We start from the raw sequence: 20,559 nt of genomic DNA on the forward strand, positions 1-20,559 counted from the left end.
AAAATCAATTTGTTGGAAAAATAGTTGATTAAGGAAATTGTTTTTGCAAAATCAGTCTTTTAGGTACTTAGTTAGGGATTTAACTAGCTTTGCTAGAGAACACGTAAAACAAGTAAGCAAAAGGAAAAAGGAAAAGTGGAGTAGTGATTTAGGCCATTGGGCCCAAATCAATGAGACCTGTCCTAGTCTAATTAGGCTTTCGACCCATTTTCACCTGTCCTAATCTAGTTTTCGAGCGTTTGGCTTGAATCTCGCTTCACCTGTATTAAATACAACTTTGACTTCGAGGCCCCAAATGAATGAAATAAAGAAATAAACAAACAAATCAATAAATAACTAAAGGTGACGATGTAAATAAATAAAAATAATAGCTTTCAAGTCCTTCTTTGCCGCTTCAAACAATGGGGTTTAGCCCATACTTTCTTCAGTCGAGTCCTTGGATTTGTGTTACGAGATCATCTTCGAGATCGAATCAGAAGGAAGGAGCCTCAATGGCTCACATCGATAATGCAATTACGGAAAACAGTCCGTTTGGACTCAAAGACGGCTTCATGCAAAGAAAAGATATATGAATTAATACGTATTCATAAAAATGTGAATTATTTTTATAATAAAGAAAATTCAGGGAGTTCTAGGTTTTCAATAAAAATCACTACATCAATAAACATAAAAAAAACTTAGCCACTAAATTGGTGATACCTACGACATGCAACTGTGTCTAATTGATTTTTAATTTTTAACATAGAGATCGAAAAGAGCACATCATGTTATGTTAGACTTTGGCACGGAAGTAAACATATGCATGGAAGGGCACTAGTAAAAAGAGTCACTTCTTAATCTTATGTAAAGTTCAAAGAGAGTACATGGCTTTTATTCACTACAGTATGGAGATGCTGCAACATGTTGGAGAATCTTGCATTAATAGTAAATCGCGAATGGTTCAAACAAGTAGCCTTAAGTTCCCACCAATGAAAAAGAGTATACAAAAACTAAGAAAGAAATTTTTATTTATGGGCCATCGAAGCACTCAACCAGAACAAAGCACTTTCCAAACAACTTCACTGTGCGAGCAATCACCCCTCGCCTTAAGATAATTACTAAAGAAAGGCATAAATAAATTTACGCTACAGAGGAGCCAAAATAGATTTGTTCTACCTCTCCTCTCTTATATTATACCGAGTACAGATGATCATTGAGGAATCATGGGATTTGCTAATTTTTATTAATCGTAACATCGTTATTCTTTTGTCATTGGAGAAGCCGAAGAATTCAAGAGGTAGTCCTACTAATGACCCTACCAGCTCAACCACATCAAACTAATGGCAGTGAGCAAAACTACGTCAAGTAACTAAACATAGACAAGACACCATAAACCTAAAAACTATTGAAGAAAATCAAAGCACGAAAATGAAATCCGGTGTAACAAGATACAAGTAGCCCGAAACTACTAATCAAAAATCAAAGTATGAAACTTTAAAAATTTAAATCGGCCTTAGCATGATACTAATAGTCTGAAACAAGATCGAGACAAGAAACTTTACTATAGGGATAGCTATGGTGATGCGTCATTAGCCTGAAATCATTTAACAGACTCATCACTCGAGTCTTAACCAGCATATAGAGAGAGAATATTAGATCGGAACTTAATTCACAACATTATTTCGGCCACACAACAGGCTAGAAAGAACTATTCATAGATAAAGTTAGTGGATTTTAGGACAGTTTTGACGAAGAAGCATGCCTTTAAAAGTACCAAGCAACAATATAAATCATATTTACTCAAATATCACCATAGCGATGTCTATCATGAACAAAACCTACGGCTACCAAAGCCATCTATCAACAAACAAATCTAGCGTACAATGTTACTAAAAATTTACTCGAAGCTATAGAAGGTCAAGATGAAGATAGAGCACTCGAGAACTCAAAGGGATAGGAGGTTACCTTTCTAGGAGCAGCAAACGGGACTCGAGCTATCAGCAAAATTGTCCCCACTGGAAGCTAATGTTGTCGCCTTGGGAAACTTTCCATTGATCGACTAGCTTTCCCAGACATAGTGGATGAGAAATTCTTCGCGACAATAAACTCCTTAATTTCAGAGTGCCCAACCCAAATTTTCAAAAACAGCTTTTTTAACCAGCCTAAAATTTCTTTCTCGATTTCTTTCGAAAACTTTGTCTCTAACCCAAGTTCTTCCTCCTAAAAGAAGACCCTAGAATTTCCTCCACTAGAATTTCGGACCCTTCCAAGAAGATAAAATAAAAGACCCCCTCAACAGTGACCCCAGGAACCCTTTTATAGGAGTAGAATTAGGGTTTCCCTAGGGATTTCAAAAAGAGGGAGAAACTCCAAATTTCCACCCGGATCTCGCTACCCTCCAACAGTCCGTACTCCTCTTGTACTAAATTCTTTCGATTTTTCCCCAAAATGGCAACTGGTGGACCAATAAAATGTGGGATACCGAATCCTCTTTTCCAACCAATGAAAGACGCCCAAGTACGTACCTAATCTGTACTAAAATCCTGAAATCACTAAATATAGCTGTTATACAAGCCAACTCACGCTTTTTCTAGCAGATTATCGGATCTCCCAGGGTACAACATCGCGTAGGACGCGTAGAGAGGATTAAGACGAGATAGTTGCGGGTCGATTTGGGTATGGTTGAGAAGGGTTCAGATTCTGGATTGAGTAGTTGCTGTCGTTAATGTTGACCATCGAGTGTTTTAGTGAAGAAGGGGGAATAAAAGGGAATTGTTGATGTAGGCCGGGTCAGGGGTTTTGGTTGGGCTGATATTGGATTAGTTTTGGGCTGATGTTATTAAGTGATTTGGGTCAATATTGGAGGGGGGGTATGGTTTATTGGGCTGTTGGAGGCGGGTAAAAAGGAGCGGGGAAGTGAAGTTGGGCTTGGATTTAATTGGAAAATTGTTGGGTTGTATGAAGTTTTGGGCTAACGGCCCAACTAAAAAGGAGAAAAGGCTGAAATTGAGTTTAAATTAATTAGCTCAAGGTTGGGGTTATTTAATAACCTAATTAAATTTGATTGGATCAAAATGATCCTAATTAGGAAATAGTAATTTTTGGAGATTAAGATTGGATTACAATTCAGACGACTTATTTAAATTATAACCAAATTGAATATCTGTTGATCAATTGCATTACGATTGGGGCCAATTTGATTTCAACTGAGGTCATATTTAATTAGTTCGCTAAATTGAATCACAATCTAGCACGAATCAAGTAACAAATTAATCTCGAGTTTCTTAATTTGATAAAAATCCAACAAATATTTCTCCAAAATAAAAATATTTTAAGAGCAAATCATATTTAAAACCAAGTTTTATCCATTTGAATTACTTTTGAAGTTTAATCAATAAAAATCTAATTTTAATTTAAAAGATCACTTAAATAAAAAATTTATACACCCTCATATGCGAAAAATGTATAATCGTTAATTAAATGATAAAATTGAATTGAATAAGTAATTTAAACTAGCATTTATTTGAACAAAATAATTGTTGTGATTTTATTTTAAAATTAAAGAAACTTGAAATTAAATTGGATTGCGGAGGGCAAAAATTAGGTGTCAACAACTGTCCTCTCCCTTGGGTAGGGTGGATGCAAGTAACCCTAGGTAAAGGGAGGTTGACATTCTTAATTTTTGTCCAACTACAAATTCAAATCTGGAAGAGGTTGGCTTTCGCACGAGTTTCATAGAGTTATGGACGAACCTCGGTATCAGGTTTCCTACATATCTTAGTTTTCATGAGAATTCAGGCCCCTTGTAGTTCATAAATCTTGATTTTAAGCATGATTTTCACGAAAATTCACTGTTTATCACAGTTTTAGAGTTTTTGATAAACCGAGAAGTTGGGGAATAAAGGGATTTGGGGGGAGGTTGGAATGCATTCGAGTTTTCTACATAGATCCCAGCTTACATATTCCTAGGACTCGGGGAATCAGACTGCTTGTAATTCAACTCAATCGGTAGAAAAGATAGTCTTTTATTTCAGACGATCTTTGGCTCAAGATGAGTGACAAGTTGATCGAGTTGCGGAAAAGAGGCTTAAAAACTTTTAACCATGAACGTGGAGCTCTTCACATCCATAGGTAAGAATTTACCTGGGCGTAATTTCCAAAACTCTAGGAGTCCTATCACTCGAATTTAGAAGAAAGAGAAGGTTACCCCCGGCATGAGTTAAAAAATATACCAGAGTTGAAGCTGAGACTTAGAACATCCCAAAATACCCACATGCCTTATAATAAAGGTGTGGTTAGATGGTGGTGGTGATCATCATTTAGCTCGCGTCCAGAGAGTTTGACGTCCCTCTCTAGACTATGTCCCGTTTTGCTGCTAAGAAAGAGTTCCACATTATGCTGCGTCCTTTTTAGAGTCGTCCGCACCTGTGGTTTTGATTTGATATTTTCATCCTCTCAGATTCTCTCGACAATATCTCAAACAGAAATCATCAGTAATAAGCACAATTCATGAAAGAGGTGTGTGGTATTTTACCATATCTCTACGTGAGTTGTTGTCTAAAAAGTGAAGTCATCTCTTCTTGTACCTGTTTGGAAGAAATAACTTGCAGTAACAGACACTACAACCTTCTTGATTGTTGCATAATTAGATCATTTGTCGAGCGAACATGTCTTCAAAGCGGGTGGCCCTTTTGGACACCGGCGATACTTTATGCAGAACGGTCCCTACACCGTGTAATCTTATGCTGGTGTGGCAACCCTTTTGGTTACCTATATCACTTGTTGTACGTGGAAGAATAACCTCTCTAGTTATAGCCGATGATCGATTTATAAATTTTCCTTAAATTGTCAATCTTTGGATAATCTTGCGCATTATTTGACGTTGGATACGAGGCGACTTATAGATATCCTTTGAATTGCTAGCTTTTAGGTAATCCTACATATTATCCGACTTTGGATAAGATATGACTTACAAATATCCCTCCAATTTCTAGCTTTCAGGTGTTCCTGCACATCATCCGATCTTGGATACAATATAACTTATAGATAATCTCTCAAATTGTTAGTCTTTGGATAATCCTGCACATAATCGATCTTGGATATGACGCGGCTTATAGAGAACCCTTGAACGTATCAATTTGATAATCTTGCATATTCTCCGATAAGGATTTAGTTGCGATTTACGGATAGCCTTTGAACTATCAATTTTTGGGTGATCTTGCACACTATCCGATTAGGATGTTGTTGTGGCCTACGGATGACCTACAGGCTATCAACTCATAGGTGATTTGGCGCACTATCCTATTTCAAATAATATGACTTATAGATGACCCTCAAATTGTCAATTTCTAGGAAACCTTATATATCAGTCATCCTTAGATAGTGACTTAAAGGCTTCCCTTCAAATCGTGTGCTCTTGATGCATTCAGATGTTGATTCATGAAAAGATGATGATATCCTCGACACCAGCGTTGTGTCTAGCGCATCAAAAGATATTGAATAACGATGATATCCTCGACGCCAACGTTGTGTCTAGTGCGTCAACAGATATTGAATATCTTCTGGGGCGATGGTATGAGATGGCCTTTGCGGTAATGATATGAAATGACCCTTACGATAATGATATGCGATTGTCCTGGCGGCAATAATATGTAATGGCCTTTGCGACAATGATATGTAATGGCCCTTGTGGCAATGATATGTAATAGCCTTTGCGGCAATGATATGCAATGACCTTTGCGGCAATGATATGCAATGGCCCTTGCGGTAATGATATGCGATTACCCTGGCGGCAATGATATGTAATGGCCTTTGCGGCAATGATATGTAATGGCCTTTACGGCAATGATATGCAACGGTCCTTGCGGCAATGATATATAATGATCTTTGTGGCAATGATATGTAATGGCCGCATGATATGCAATGGCCTTTGCGGCAATGATATGTAATGGCCATTGTGGCAATGATATATAACGGCCTTTGCGGCAATGATATGCAATGGCCCTTGCGGCAATGATAAAATAATTTTACCCGGCTTCATTCGTCAGTGTCCTACTTTCTACATGTACCTGTACTCACGGTAGACGATTAGTAGACACAAAGTCACTTTTACTAGCGACTATTTTTAGGAAATTTCTAAATACAATATTTGTAAAGAAGACAAAGAGCTTTTGCTTGTCGCCTACGATCTCAAGAAATGAAATAGACAAATCAAAAGGTCCTCAATAAATGGGCATTAAACCTATTTTTAGGGCTACCCTAAAATACTGTTCTTGGGTATTAATGCTCTATTGTGGCTCCCACTTTGCTCGGAAATTTTTAAAAGAGACCCTCATTTTGTATATTGAACCCTGCATCCACAGAAAAATGATTAGTTTAAATGAAATTACTTTGTGTTGATCTTCTTCGATCCTTGATTTGCTCCTTGCCATCTCTTGGGCATCCACCATATCGGGACTTCCACCCTGACACTCCATCCCAAATGATGTCGGCAAGTACTAAATAAGTGAGTCGTAAGATTTTTGAAAATAGTCTTAAATTTTTTGAAAATAATTTCAAAAACTTCTGTAAAACTTTAGAAAATATCTGCCAGTCATGTTATGTACTAGCTCAACGAACGTCTTCCTTGTGGTTTTGACTATATCCGACGGATGGTTTCCAAAACTCATGATCATTGTTGGGGGGTTTTTTCAAGTAGTTCTATCATAGCCAAAAATTGAGTCTACCCATACTTTGTTACAGTTGGTGGCTTACAAAGCTTGACTTTAACCTCTGGTGCTAGGGAATTTGGAATATGTTCCGGCATTTGGTGGAAATTTTGAGGTCTACCTCAAAATTTCTGCCCCAGTTTAAAGTTGTTTGAGATGATACCCATCCGACTGGATCTGAAGTCTTTGTTAATCTTCATTCTCTTTGTTGGATGTCGATCTTCTCTTGTGAATTTTCAAGATTCCTTCTCGAAAATTCTGCCCCAGTTTCCATTTCCTGGGGTTACATGACCGAGCCGTTGGGGCGCCTACATATCTCGTTGAAGCAGAAATCAGGTCAAACATAGTTCAGAACTACGCTAGGGATATATATAGAAAAAAATCTAATGGGTTGACCGAAGCCGACATAGCCCGCCTACGTATCCCTTAGGAATTCAAGTCAAATGTAGTTCGTACATAAAGAGAAAGGATAAAATTTACTAAGGGGTTGACCGAAGCCGACATAGGCTGCCTATGTATCTCTTTCTTGGGAATTCACGTCAAACATAGTTTGTACATAGAGGGAAAGGATTCTAGGCAATTATATACTAGAAAAAATATTACTACGAATGCGATTACAAGTAAATTAACTAAAGAAACATGAAAACTAGAACGTCCTTCAAACATAATATCTCTTTACCGCATCAGAATTGATTAATTTGGTCCACTCTGTGCCATCCATCTCAGATAAAATCAGAGCTCCTCCAGATAGTACCTTGCGAACTATGTATGGCCCTTGCCAGTTTGGAGCGAACTTGTCCTTGTACTCCTCTTGGTGAGGGAATATTCATTGCAGAACCAGTTTCCCCACTTCAAATGTTTAAACTCTCACCTTCTTGTTAAAGGCGCGAATCATCCTGTGTTGATACAGCTGACAATGGCATACAGTGACCATTCTCTTTTCATCAATCAACATGAGTTGTTCATAGCGAGAATGAATCCATTCTTCGTTAATTAGTCTGGCTTCTTGGATAATCCTTAGGGAAGGTATTTCAACTTCAGCAGGTATCACCGCTTTATTGCCATAAACCAATAGATATGGGGTTGCCTCGGTGGAGGTTCAAACTATCGTGCGATACCCTAGCAAGGTGTAAGGTAATATCTCGTGCCATGATCTATCATTTTCAACCATCTTTCTCAGGATCTTCTTAATATTCTTGTTGGCAGCTTCCATGGCTTCATTCATTTAAGGACGGTATGCAGTCGAGTTGCGATGCATGATTTTGAACTGATCATAAATTTCATTCATCAAGTGACTATTCAAGTTAGCCCCATTATCCGTAATGATTGATTCTGGCACCCCAAATCAGCAAATCAGGTTATTCTTGATGAAATCTGCAACCATTTTCTTAGTGACGGCTTTGTATGAAGTAGCTTTAACCCATTTAGTAAAGTAATTGATGGCAACCAAAATAAACCTATGCCCATTCGATGCTGATGGTTCTATTGTCCCGATAACATCCATACCCCAAGCTAAGAAAGGCCAAGGGGAACTTATCGCATAAAGCTCATGTCGAGGCATGTGAATCAGATCTCTATGTATCTGACATTTTGGACATTTCTGTACATACTTACTACAATCATTTTCCATAGCCATCCAGAAGTAACCAGTTCTCAGGATCTTTCTGGCAAGGGCAAGCCCGTTCATGTGGGGCTCACAAACTCCAGCATGTACCTCTTTTATCAATTTATTGGCTTCCGCAGCATCGACGCATTTAGGAATCCCAAATCAGGAGTCCTCCTAAAAAGAAATTCCCCACTTGGAAAGTAGTTCTTTGCCAAACACCGAATTGTCTTCTTTTGGTTGTTAATGGCCTCTTCAGGATATACTCCAAATTCCAAATACCTCTTAATGACATAGTACCAATGCTTTCCATCAGGCTCCTCTTCCACATACGCACAATGTGCGGGTTGCTCCTTCAAGCTTATTTCCAAAGGATCAATGTAACTCTGGTTGCTGAATCATGGAAGATATGGTGGACAAAGTGTCAGAAAACTCATTTTATATCCGTGGGATATGTCTAAAATCAACTTCTTTGAATCTTTCGCATAATTCTTGCACTAGCTCCATATAAGGAGTAATCTTGGGATTTTTTACTGCCCATCCTCCTCGTACCTGGTGAATCAGCAAATCTGAATCTCCGATGACTAATAATTCACGAACACCTATATCAAGTGCCAATTTAAGACCCAGGATGCAAGCCTCATATTCAGCCATGTTGGTGCACGGGAAACGTAACTTAGCAGTTATCGAATAATGCTGGCCCGTTTCTGACACCAAAATTACTCTGATTCCTGAACCTTTAAAGTTGATGCCCCATAAAAAAATAGCCTCTATCTGGGGTAAATCTCCGTAATGTCTTCTCCTACGAACAAGACTTCCTCATCTAGAAAGTAAGTTCGAAGTGGCTCATATTCCTCATCAACCGGATTCTCTACCAAATGATCTGCTAAGGCTTGCCCCTTGATTGCTTTTTGGGTTACATACACAATGTCAAACTCACTCAGCAATATTTGCCACTTGGCTAGATTTCCTGTAGGCATGGCCTTCTGAAATATATACTTTAATGGATCCATTCTCGAGATGAGGTATGTTGTGTAGGACAATAGATAATGCCTCAACTTTTGTGCTGCCTAAGTCAAAGCACAACATGTTCTTTCTACAAGAGTGTAATGGGATTCATATGGTGTGAACTTTTTACTCAAGTAGTAAATAGATTTCTCTTTCCTACTGGTCTCATCATGTTGCCCGAGGACACATCCAAAAGCATTTTTTGAGACTAACAGGTAAAGCAACAATGGTATTCCTTCTCTTGGCGGCACTAATATCGGCGGTGCAGACAGGTATTCCTTGATACGGCTAAAAGCTCTCTGATATTCTTCTATCTACTCATTCAATGGATTCTTCTTCAACATCTTGAGAATTGGCTCGCATATGACTGTCGATTGAGCGATGAATCTGCCAAAATAATTCAAACGACCCATGAAACTCATAACTTCCTTCTTGGTCCTTGGCGGTGGCAAGTCCTGAATTGTCTTGCCTTTGGATGGATCTAGCTCGATGCCTCTTCTGCTGACTATGAACCCCAAAAACTTCCTTGATGGAACACCAAAAGCACACTTAGCAGGATTTAACTTCAAACTGTACTTTTTTAATCTGTTGAAGAATTTGTCCAGATGAGTCAGATGATCCGAACTCTCATGAGATTTGACAATTACATCATCCACGTACACCTCAATCTCTTTATGTATCATATCATGGAAAATAGTCTTCATAGCCCTCATATATGTTGCACCCGCGTTCTTGAGACCAAACGGCATCACCCTGTAATGATAAACACCCCAGGGCGTAATCAAGGCCATTTTTTCTGCATCTTCCTCATCCATCAATATCTAATGATACCCACCAAAACAATCAACAAATGACTGCATTTCATACTTTGCACAGTTATTGATGAGTATGTGGATGTTGGGCAACGAAAAATTATCTTTAGGACTGGCTCTATTCAAGTTTCTATAGTCAACACAAATTTGAATCTTGCCGTCTTTCTTCGGCACAGGGACGATGTTGGCCAACCACGTCGCATATTTTGTGACCTCCACAACCTTAGATTGGATTTGTTTTATCACTTCTTCCTTGATCTTTAGACTTAAATCTGGCTTGAATTTCCGTATTGTTTACTTGACTGGATTAAACTCGGAATTGATTGGCAACTTATGCGACACAATACTAGTGCTCAATCCCGGCATATCATCATAGGACTAAGCAAACACGTCAATATATTCCCGTAACAGGTGAATAAGCTCTCTTTTTTGTGCTTCCACCAGGTGGACACTGACACTTGTTTCCTTGATTTCATCGTGATCTCCCAGGTTGACTGTTTCAGTTTCCTCAAGGTTGGGTTTTCCCTGATTCACAAACTCCTCCATATCTTTAACTAATTGTTCCTTATCGACGTCCTTCCAATCATCATTGTTCCCTTCATTTTGTTTGTTTACACTTTGACATAACATGACATTGGCAGATTTTAAGTTGTTGTTACTATAAGGGACAAACAAACCAAGTTAGATGATAACAAAATAACAAAACATATGATTAGGAGTGTTTTAGAAATAATAGAATTTTCTAAATAAATGAAGGCCTTTTCTAAAACCATGGCTTGTGACTTATGTAACTATAAGTCCATGCCTTTTTAAAAGCAGTAAAATACGAAAAGAAAGTTTTGAGATATAAAAGGTGGATCACGGGGTCTCCTCCATATCATCACCAATTTTAAAAACTATTAGTAATTTTCCTTTCATCTACCACGACGGGTGACGGGTTATGAGTGGAGTGGATTTGTAAGGCCTCCCCTGGTGCAATCTGCTTCACTTCGCTGGAATTTGGGAAATCTTCTGGTACAACATTGCATCCCTCGAACAAATATCCTATCCCATCCCCAAGACTATCATCACCTGACACCTCTCATACAGGAAATGACTTGAACAGGAGTGGCAAGGGCCTAAACAGACTCTTCTCTGACTCATCCTCAACCCTATCCTTCTTGGTAGGCTAATATCCTAACCATACTTAGAGCCATTCTCTGGGATCGCAATAAGCTCGATAATTCCTTGTAGATCCTTACTAAACCTCGACCAGGTTCGAACCTATTTCTTAACATCACCGTCGCAATCATTTTGTAGACAGAAGGCATTGGCACTTTGGATATTGAATCTTTGTCCACAATATTTACAATTTCCACTGTATAGAAACTGCTACCTTTTGGAACATCTTCAATCACCGGCACATAACCATTGGGGCGATCCGCTCGACTTTTCTCTCCTTGGATGACTACTTCATGATCCTCCCAAATGAACTTCAATAATTGATGAAGGGGTGACGAAATTGCCTTTGCATCATGTATCCATGGTCTTAACAAGAGAAAGTTGTAGCTAGGATGGATATACATAACATGAAACTTAGTTTTAAACTCAGCAGGTCCCATTTGGATGTACAAATCAATTTCTTCTATGGTATCTCTCTGCCCTCCATCGAATGCTCATATTTACGTGGCTTTTATGAATTTTTCCCAGATCATAGCCCATTTAAACCAACGTAGAGGGGGGAAAATATTCACACCAGATCTGTCGTCTATTAATACCTGATTAATCGCATAATCTCAAAAAATGATAGTGACTGTAGGGCTTTGTTGTGCATTGCTCCTTCAAATGGAAGCTCTTCATCACTAAATGATATGCGATGATTCCCCATAATGTTTCCTATTATCGCAGCCAGATTCTTAACACTCGTCCTTGCGGGAACATATAATTCATCCAAGACCTTCGATAAAGCTTGTCGGTGGTATTACGAACTCATTAATATTGCCAAGATAGAGATTTGAGCTGGTGTATTCTCTAAATGTTTGATAATTGAATAATCTTTGGGTTGCATACACCTCTAAAATTCTTCAGCCTCTCCTTCAGTGATTGGCCTTTTCTGTGAATCCCTTTTGTTGGTCAATTCCTCAGGGATGTAGCATCGTCCCGATCGCGTCATCCCTTGGGCAGCAGCGGTCAACACAATAAATTCTTTACTTGGTGGGGGAGCGTACACTTGAGTCAGTGCAGTCATCACTATAAATGGGACTTTCTCATTGATACTCAAGGCATCTACAACCTTCTCTATCTTTCCTATCTCTTCTACTCTTTTGCACTTTTCGTAGTTCACCTGGGTAATGGTCTTGCCAGATGCCCATTCACCCTCTATTTCAATCATGTTAAATGTAGATCCCTCATGGTTAGGCAATGAATTACTGTTAATATTTGGTGTAGGTGCCTGGAGTGTGATGACCTTTTGATCGATTAAATCCTAGATCCTATATTTCAGGTAGCCACAATCCTCTGTACTGTGCTCCGCTGCTCCTGAATGATAGGCATAATGTTGACTTGCATTAAAAAATTGAGAGTTGGGATTGACATGCCTTGGTTGTATTGGTTGCAAATGACTAATATTTTTCAATCTTTCAAACAATTGGGTGCGACTTTTAGCTAGTGGGGTGAAGTTTCGAGGAGGTTTCTTTTTGTTGTTTGGACGTTGGGGGTTGTACTGGCTTTGATTTGTAGGAGGAGGTACTTGGTGATAATTTGGAGGTGCTTGGAAATTTGTTTGATTATTTGGAGGAGTGGATTGGAAATGAGACTGATAATTTGGATGTGGAACTAGGTATTGGGGAAAGATATTTGGCTGTGGAGCTTGGTATGAGGATTGGAGGTTTGGGAGTGGATTTTGGTACTGAGGTTGGGCATTTGAGAGTGGAGCTAGGTATTGGGAGTGGGCGTAGAACACGTGCTGAAGGTTGGGTGACGGTGAAAAAGATAAAACATTTCTAGAGTTGAACCTCTTTTTTCGTTTTAGCAACAGGATTAGCAGAAATCATACCTACATCTTCCTTTTTCTTCTTCGAGAACATGACAGTCCCAGACGACGTCGGGGTTTTGGTAATTTTCCCTGTCCAAATACCTTCTTCCAATAATTCTTTTATTTTTACCAAATCTGCAAAAGTTGCCCTAACAACGGACACCATCCTGGTATAATATTCTCCTTCTTGAGCACGAGAGAACACGGATACCATTTCCTCATCGAACATGGGGGGTTGCACTTTGGTGGCTTCTTTCCTTCAACGAAAAAATTAGTCTTGAAAACTCTTAACATTTCTCTGTTTGATCCGACCTAGTGAATATCGATCAGGTACTATTTAAATGTTGAATACAAACTGGTCAAGGAAACCCTTGCCCAATGTTTTTTAACCAATCCATCTTTTCGGCTCCTGAGACATGAACCATTCTAAGGCTTCACCACTTAAACTTCGACTGAATAGGCGCATCACCAATGCCTTATTTTTCCCTATCCCTACCAGTTGCTCACAGTACCTTCTCAGTTGGGCCATTGGATTTTTGGTATCGTCAAATATCTCAAACTTAGGGACTTTGTACCCATCTGGTAGGTCTACTCCTAGGTGAACACAAAATCATCATACCCCAAACCGTCGTGGTCCCTGGCTCCATGAGACTCGTTTATCCTCATGATCTCCTCCTTCATAGCTAGTAAATTCCTTTTATGCTGGGTCCTCCACTCTTTCTCCTTCTCCTGGTCCATCTCGGGGTTAGAAAGGGGTTCATAAATATCAGGGGATATGATGGCTTAAGGGGGGTTTGGAAAGGAGGCTTGATTTTGTAGAAGAAAGGAACTTGGTTGGTAAGTGGGGAGGATATTTTGGAATTTGGAAAGGTTCTGTGGACTTTGTGAGTAGTTTGGTGGAATATGAGAAGGATTTTGCGGATTTGGAAGTGAATTTGGTGGATTCAAAGGTAGGTTTGACGTATTTTGTGGGTTTGAGAGTGAATCTTGCAGATTTGGGAATGTATTTTATTGAATTGAAAATGTGCTTTTGAGGATTTGGGAATAGATTCGGAGATGGGTTCTGTGGGGTTACAGATGGATTTTGTGGATGGTAGGTGTCTAGTTTATTTTCACGATTAGTATTTTTGAAAAATGGAGGAGCAGAGATGGATGATACATTATTTGGCTAATCCCCGAGAGTAGGTGTGCTGAGGGGAGAGATATGGAGTGGAGTCCTGTGTCCTCCTAGAGCGGGGGCATTGACGGTGATGGCTAAGTTATCCAAATCACGAGTGCGATTTATTTCCTCCTGAAGCATTTCTAACTTTCTTGCATGTTCCGCAATTATTTCATTCTATTCCGCTACCATATTGTCTGGATAGTCAGTGCGCTTTCTTCGTCATTTCCTGTCATTTTTGAATGATGGTCAGAGGATGGGATTTTTTTCGCTTTCGATCAGGTAAAGTACGGATGTTCTGCCAGCTTATATCAACACGGAGTAATTTCTATTATCTATAAAGTAAAATAACGCAAAGGCAGATGTGTTAGTTTCCGTATATGATAAGTAATGCAAAATATTTGACAAAAAAAAACCACATAGAGTTGCTTGAGTCATAGCCAAATTCATCCATAGGACATAGTGGATAAACTTGCCTTTGATCCAAACAAACGCACATAAGCACATAAAACAGTTATATCACACAAAACCATTATAATAACGCGTATCCTAGCTAGGGTGACCCTTTTTGAGCCAAGGGTTCAGTCCTAACGATTTTTGAAGAAAATATATGCTTCCTCGAAGTCAATCCATTAACCCCCAACTTATATAGACACGAAAAAGGGCATAATGCCTACAAAATATAAAGAAAAAGGGATACAATCTTTAGGGAAATAACATGAAAGAAGATAAGTTCCCGCACAGGGGAAATAGAAAAACTAGCTACTGGAGGCTCCTTTGTCTGCCTTTGCCCTCTTTGCCTTGTTTACCTCCTGTGCTATTTGATACCTATTGATGATAAGGTGACTCTCGCATAATTGTGTCTTGCAGTCGTAAGTCATTTTCCCTATACTATCGAGTTGGGAGGCCATGCTATCATCCAAATCGATTAGACATTGCATGACATCATAAGCTTCTTGCCTAGCTCTTTTCACCTTTTCCTTAACATACGTATTGTTAAAGCGTCCTCCATGTGTACTTGCCGGTGCACGATTTCACTTTTCTAGAACTCATCTTGTAGCCTGTGGAGCCGAATTTGATGCTTGGATTCTACATCCACAACCCGAGTGGGCACATTTGGTCCCAGAATCAATGCTCCAGCGAGACTCTTTTTCAACCACTCCTTGTAAGTATCGCTGACTTCAGGGTCATGCTCTATACGAAAGGTCACTTCCATCCACCTTTTTCTTCTCTATCCATTTATCATGCTGTCTTTGAGCGGAGACTCACTTTCATCTTATTCGGTGAAAAACCTAAGCATGGAATCTATTTGTGGTACCTCCTGCTTGATCTCGAATTGCCTAAGAACTCTGCCAGGATTGTAGGGACGGGTCCCTCTGAAACCGGGAAGAACTAGGAAAGGCCACTTGCCCCCTTGAATGGTGTATTTCCCTGAATGAAGAGAGTTAATAGACCATTGCACATCGGCATCTCTTAATTCCCCAAAAGTCTTAAACCAAAATTCATAAGATGCTTTCCTTTTTGAACTTGTGTAGAAGCAATCACATGTCGTGTGAAGCCATCATATCCACCCTTGTTTTATGATCTGGTTGTATCGTTCTTGAATTCTTTACCAAATGCTTCATCATCCACCATTGTAATATGAGGTTGCAACCTTGAAAGAAATGATTTTCGACTTGACACCTTCCCAAGGCTCGATATATGTCAGCGACAATCATGGGAGATAAATTGTGGAATACCTTGTTAGAATCGTAATCCACTTATGAAAGGCTCTCATCTCCTTCTATTTTGCCTCGGACTCAAATTTACGTCCAAATTTATGAAAGGCATTAAATCTTTCAAACCGATGATACAACTTCTTAAAAGTGATATTTTCTCCATCACGTTCCCCTATCCAGGTGTCGTCGTGGTTAAAAATGCCTCTTTGATTGTTTGATGGTCCCACACGGTAGGAACTAAAATGTTCTTATCAGGTTTTTCCTTTCTCTTGAAACATATTTCAATACTCTCATAGAAAATTAACACTTCTTTGATGGTAGGAGTTAATTCCACATCCCCGAAGCGAAACACCATATTCTAATCATCCCAAAAAGTGGTAAGCACGTGGATCATTTCGGGCCAAGCATCCATTTCGATCAATGAAGGCAGGTATCCGATGTGTGTTCTAATAATTTTTCTCTCTTCTGCACTCATATAGTCCCACCATAGTTTCAGGTAATCATCGGGTTTTGTAACCATCTTGAACTTCTCGTGGGAATGCAATTGAGCCATACCTACACGAAAGCAAACAAAGATAAGCCTTCCCCCATCCCCCAAAGGGTAATGGATTGAATAAGATAAGCATATATTTCTTCAACACATAAATATAATTCGTCTGTAATTGACTCGGGGTCAATAGACGTAGGGCAGATTTTCTAATGGGCCCAATACCCCGCTCGGGTATTAGGTCATCCTAGGATCATGCCTGAAATAGGGTTTTGGTTTTGCTCTATCCTAGTTATCTAGAGTGGGTTTAAACACTGGTTCTCAAGCAGACAACTTGATTTTGAAAATACAAACAGCCATCAGACGACTCACGTGCTAATAAACTATTTGTATATCCAACACATTTTTGGAATTGATCAATAAGGGCCGAGATACCTACGAAACCCCAAAACAGTTTAAATAATGTAGGAATATTCCAGGAGATGCGATAATTAAACTCTACATAATGAAAACACATAAACAGTTAATCAAAAGACGAAATTAAACATTTGGTTAGAACCTAGTTAGAGATCTCCAGCAGAGTCACCATTTCTGTTTTGCGGAAATTTTGACTTTTGAGAGTCGTCACTTAATTTTGAAAAGGAATTAAGAAACCTTTAGAGAGTCACTTCAAATAATTCAAAATAGGAAAATCATTTAAGTTAAGAGATTCTGAGTAAGTGGTTCCTATTAACGTTTTAGAAAGGTGTTAGCCACCTAAAACGTCTGCTAACTTGCGGTTATCCGATCTGTTTGAAAATATTCTTTTGATTAACTTTGGAAAATCAATTTGTTGGAAAAATAGTTGATTAAGGAAAGAGTTTTTGCAAAATCAGTGTTTTAGTGACTTAGTTACGGATTTTACTAGCTTCGCAAGAAAACACGTAAAACAAGTAAGCAAAAGGAAAAAGGGAAAGTGGAGAAGTAGTGATTTAGGCCATTGGGCCCAAATCAATGAGACCTGTCCTAGTCTAATTGGGCTTTCGACCCATTTTCACCTATCCTAACCTAGTTTTCGAGCATTTGGCTTGAATCTCGCTTCACCTGTATTAAATACAACTTTGACTTCGAGGCCCCAAATGAATGAAATAAGGAAATAAACAAACAAATCAATAAATAACTAAAGGCGACAATGTAAATAAATAAAAATGATAGCTTTCAACTCCTCCTTGCCGCTTCAAACAATAGGGTTTAGCCCATACTTTCTTCTGTCGAGTCCTTGCATTTGTGTTACGAGATCATCTTCGAGATCGAATCAGAAGGAAGGAGCCTCAATGGCTCACATTGATAATGCAATTACGGGAAAGAGTCCATTTGGACTCAAAGGCGGGTTCATGCAAAGAAAAGATATATGAATTAATACGTATTCATAAAAATGTGAATTATTTTAATAATAAAGAAAATTCAGGAAGTTCTAGGTTTTCAAGAAAAATCACTACTTCAATAAACATAAAAAAAACTTAGCCACTAAATTGGTGATACCTACGACATGCAACTGTGTCTAATTGGTTTTTAATTTTTAACATAGAGATAGAAAAGAGCACATCATGTTATGCTAGACTTTGGCACGAAAGTAAACATATGCATGGAAGGGCACTAGTAAAAAGAGTCACTTCTTAATCTTATGTAAAGTTCAAAGAGAGTACATGGCATTTATTCACTACAGTATGGAGATGCTGCAACATGTTGGAGAATCTTGCATTAATAGTAAATCGCGAACGGTTTAAACAAGTAGCCTTAAGTGCCCACCAATGAAAAAGGGTATACTAAAACTAAGAAAGAAAGTTTTATTTACAGGCCATCGAAGCACTCAACCAGAACAAAGCACTTTCCAAACAAATTCACTATGCGAGCAATCACCCCTTGCCTTAAATAATTACTAAAGAAAGGCATAAACAAATTTACGCTACAGAGGAGCCAAAACAAATTCGTTCTACCTCTCCTCTCATATATTATACCGGGTATAAATGATCATTGAGGAATCATGGAATTTGCTAATTTTTATTAATCGTAACATCATTATTCTTTTGTCATTTGAGAAGCCGAAGAATTCAAGAGGCGGTCCTACTAATGACCCTACCAACTCAACCACATCAAACTAATGGCAGCGAGCAAAACTACGTCAAGTCACTGAACATAGACAAGACACCATAAACCCGAAAACTATTGAAGAAAATCAAAGCACGAAAATTTAATTATGAAATCCGGTGTAACAAGATACAAGTAGCCTGAAACTACTAATCAAAAATCAAAGTATGAAACTTTAAAAATTTAAACCGGCCTTAGCATGATACTAATAGTCTAAAACAAGATCGAGACAAGCAACTTTACTATAGGGATAGCTATGGTGATGCGTCATTATCCTGAAACCATTTAACAGACTCATCACTCGAGTCTTAACCAGCATATAGAGTGAGAATATTAGATCAGAACTTAATTCACAACATTATTTCAACCACAAAACAGGCTAGAAAGGACTATTCATAGATAAAGTTAGTAGATTTTAGGACACTTTTGACGAAGAAGCATGCCTTTAAAAGTACCAAGCAGCAGCATGAATTATATTTACTCAAATATCACCAGAGCGATGTCTATCATGAACAAAACCTACCGCTACCAAAGCCATCCATCAACAAACAAATCTAGCGTACAACGTTACTGAAAATTTACTCGAAGCTATAGAAGGTCAAGATGAAGACAGAGCACTCGAGAACTCAAAGGGATAGGAGGTTACCTTTCAAGGAGCAGCAAACGGGACTCGAGCTATCAGCAAAACTATCCCCACTGGGAGCTAATGTTGTTGCCTCGGGAAACTTCCCATTGATCGACTAGCTTTCCCAGACATAGTGGATGAGAAATTCTTCGCGACAATAAACTCCTTAATTTCAGAGTGCCCAACCCAAATTTTTAAAAACAACTTTTCTAACCAGCCTAAAATTTCTTTCTTGATTTCTTTCAAAAACTTCGTCTCTAACCCAAGTTATCCCTCCTGAAATAAGACCCTAGAATTTTCTCTACCAAAACTTCGGACCCTTCCAAGAAGAGAAAAAAAAAACCCCTCAACAGTGACCCCAAGAACCCTTTTATAGGAGTCGAATTAGGGTTTCCCTAGGGATTTCAAAAAGAGGGAGAAACTCCAAATTTCCACCCGGATCCCGCTACCCTCCAACAGTCCGTACCCCCTTTGTACCAAATTCTTTGGATTTTTCCCCAAAATGGCAACTATAAAATGTGGGATACTGAATCCCCTTTTCCAACCAATGAAAGACGCCCAAGTACGTACCTAATCCATACCAAAATCCTAAAATCGTGGAATATAGCCACTATACGAGCCAACTCACGCTCTTTCTAGCAGATTCTCGGATCTCCCAGGGTATAACATCGCGTAGGACGCGTGGAGAGAATTAAGATGAGCTAGTTGCGGGTTGATTCAGGTCTGGTCGAGAAGGGTTCAAATTTTGGATTGATTAGTTGCTATCGTTAATGTTGAGCATCAAGTGTTTTGGTGAAGAAGGAGGGATAAAAGGGAATTATTGATGTGGGCCGGGTCAGGGGTTTTGGTTGGGCTGATATTGGATTAGTTTTGGGTTGATGTTATTAAGTGAGTTGGGTCAATGTTGGGGGTATGGTCTATTGGGTTGTTGGGGGCGGGTAAAAAGGGAGCAGGGAAGTGAAGTTGGGCTTGGATTTAATTGGAAAATTGTTGGGTTGTCTGAAGTTCTGGGCTAACGGCCCAACTAAAAAGGAGTAAAGGCTGAAATTGAGTTTAAATTAATTGGCTCAAGGTTGGGGTTATTTAATAACCTAATTAAATTTGATTCTATCAAAATGATCCCAATTAGGAAATAGTAATTTTTTGGAGATTAAGATTGGATTACAATTCAAATAACTTATTTAAATTATAACCAAATTGTATATCTGTTGGTCAATTGCATTACGATTGGGGCCAATTTGATTTCAACTGAGGTCATATTTAATTCGTTCGCTAAATTGAATCGCAATCTGGCACGAATCAAGTAACAAATTAACCTCGA

General features: G+C 38.8%; 1 long non-coding RNA gene across 1 annotated transcript; it reads right to left on the minus strand.

The window, feature by feature from the left end:
* Positions 1–305: 305 nt before the first annotated feature.
* On the minus strand, positions 306–20,010 carry LOC124887667. The gene is made up of 2 exons (XR_007045507.1): positions 19,260–20,010; positions 306–547 (listed from the first exon to the last, which is right to left on the minus strand). It is a non-coding gene; the product is annotated as an uncharacterized LOC124887667 (long non-coding RNA).
* Positions 20,011–20,559: the final 549 nt, after the last annotated feature.

The sequence above is a fragment of the Capsicum annuum genome, chromosome 10, assembly GCF_002878395.1.
Source record: "Capsicum annuum cultivar UCD-10X-F1 chromosome 10, UCD10Xv1.1, whole genome shotgun sequence".
In the NCBI taxonomy this organism is placed as follows: domain Eukaryota; kingdom Viridiplantae; phylum Streptophyta; class Magnoliopsida; order Solanales; family Solanaceae; genus Capsicum; species Capsicum annuum.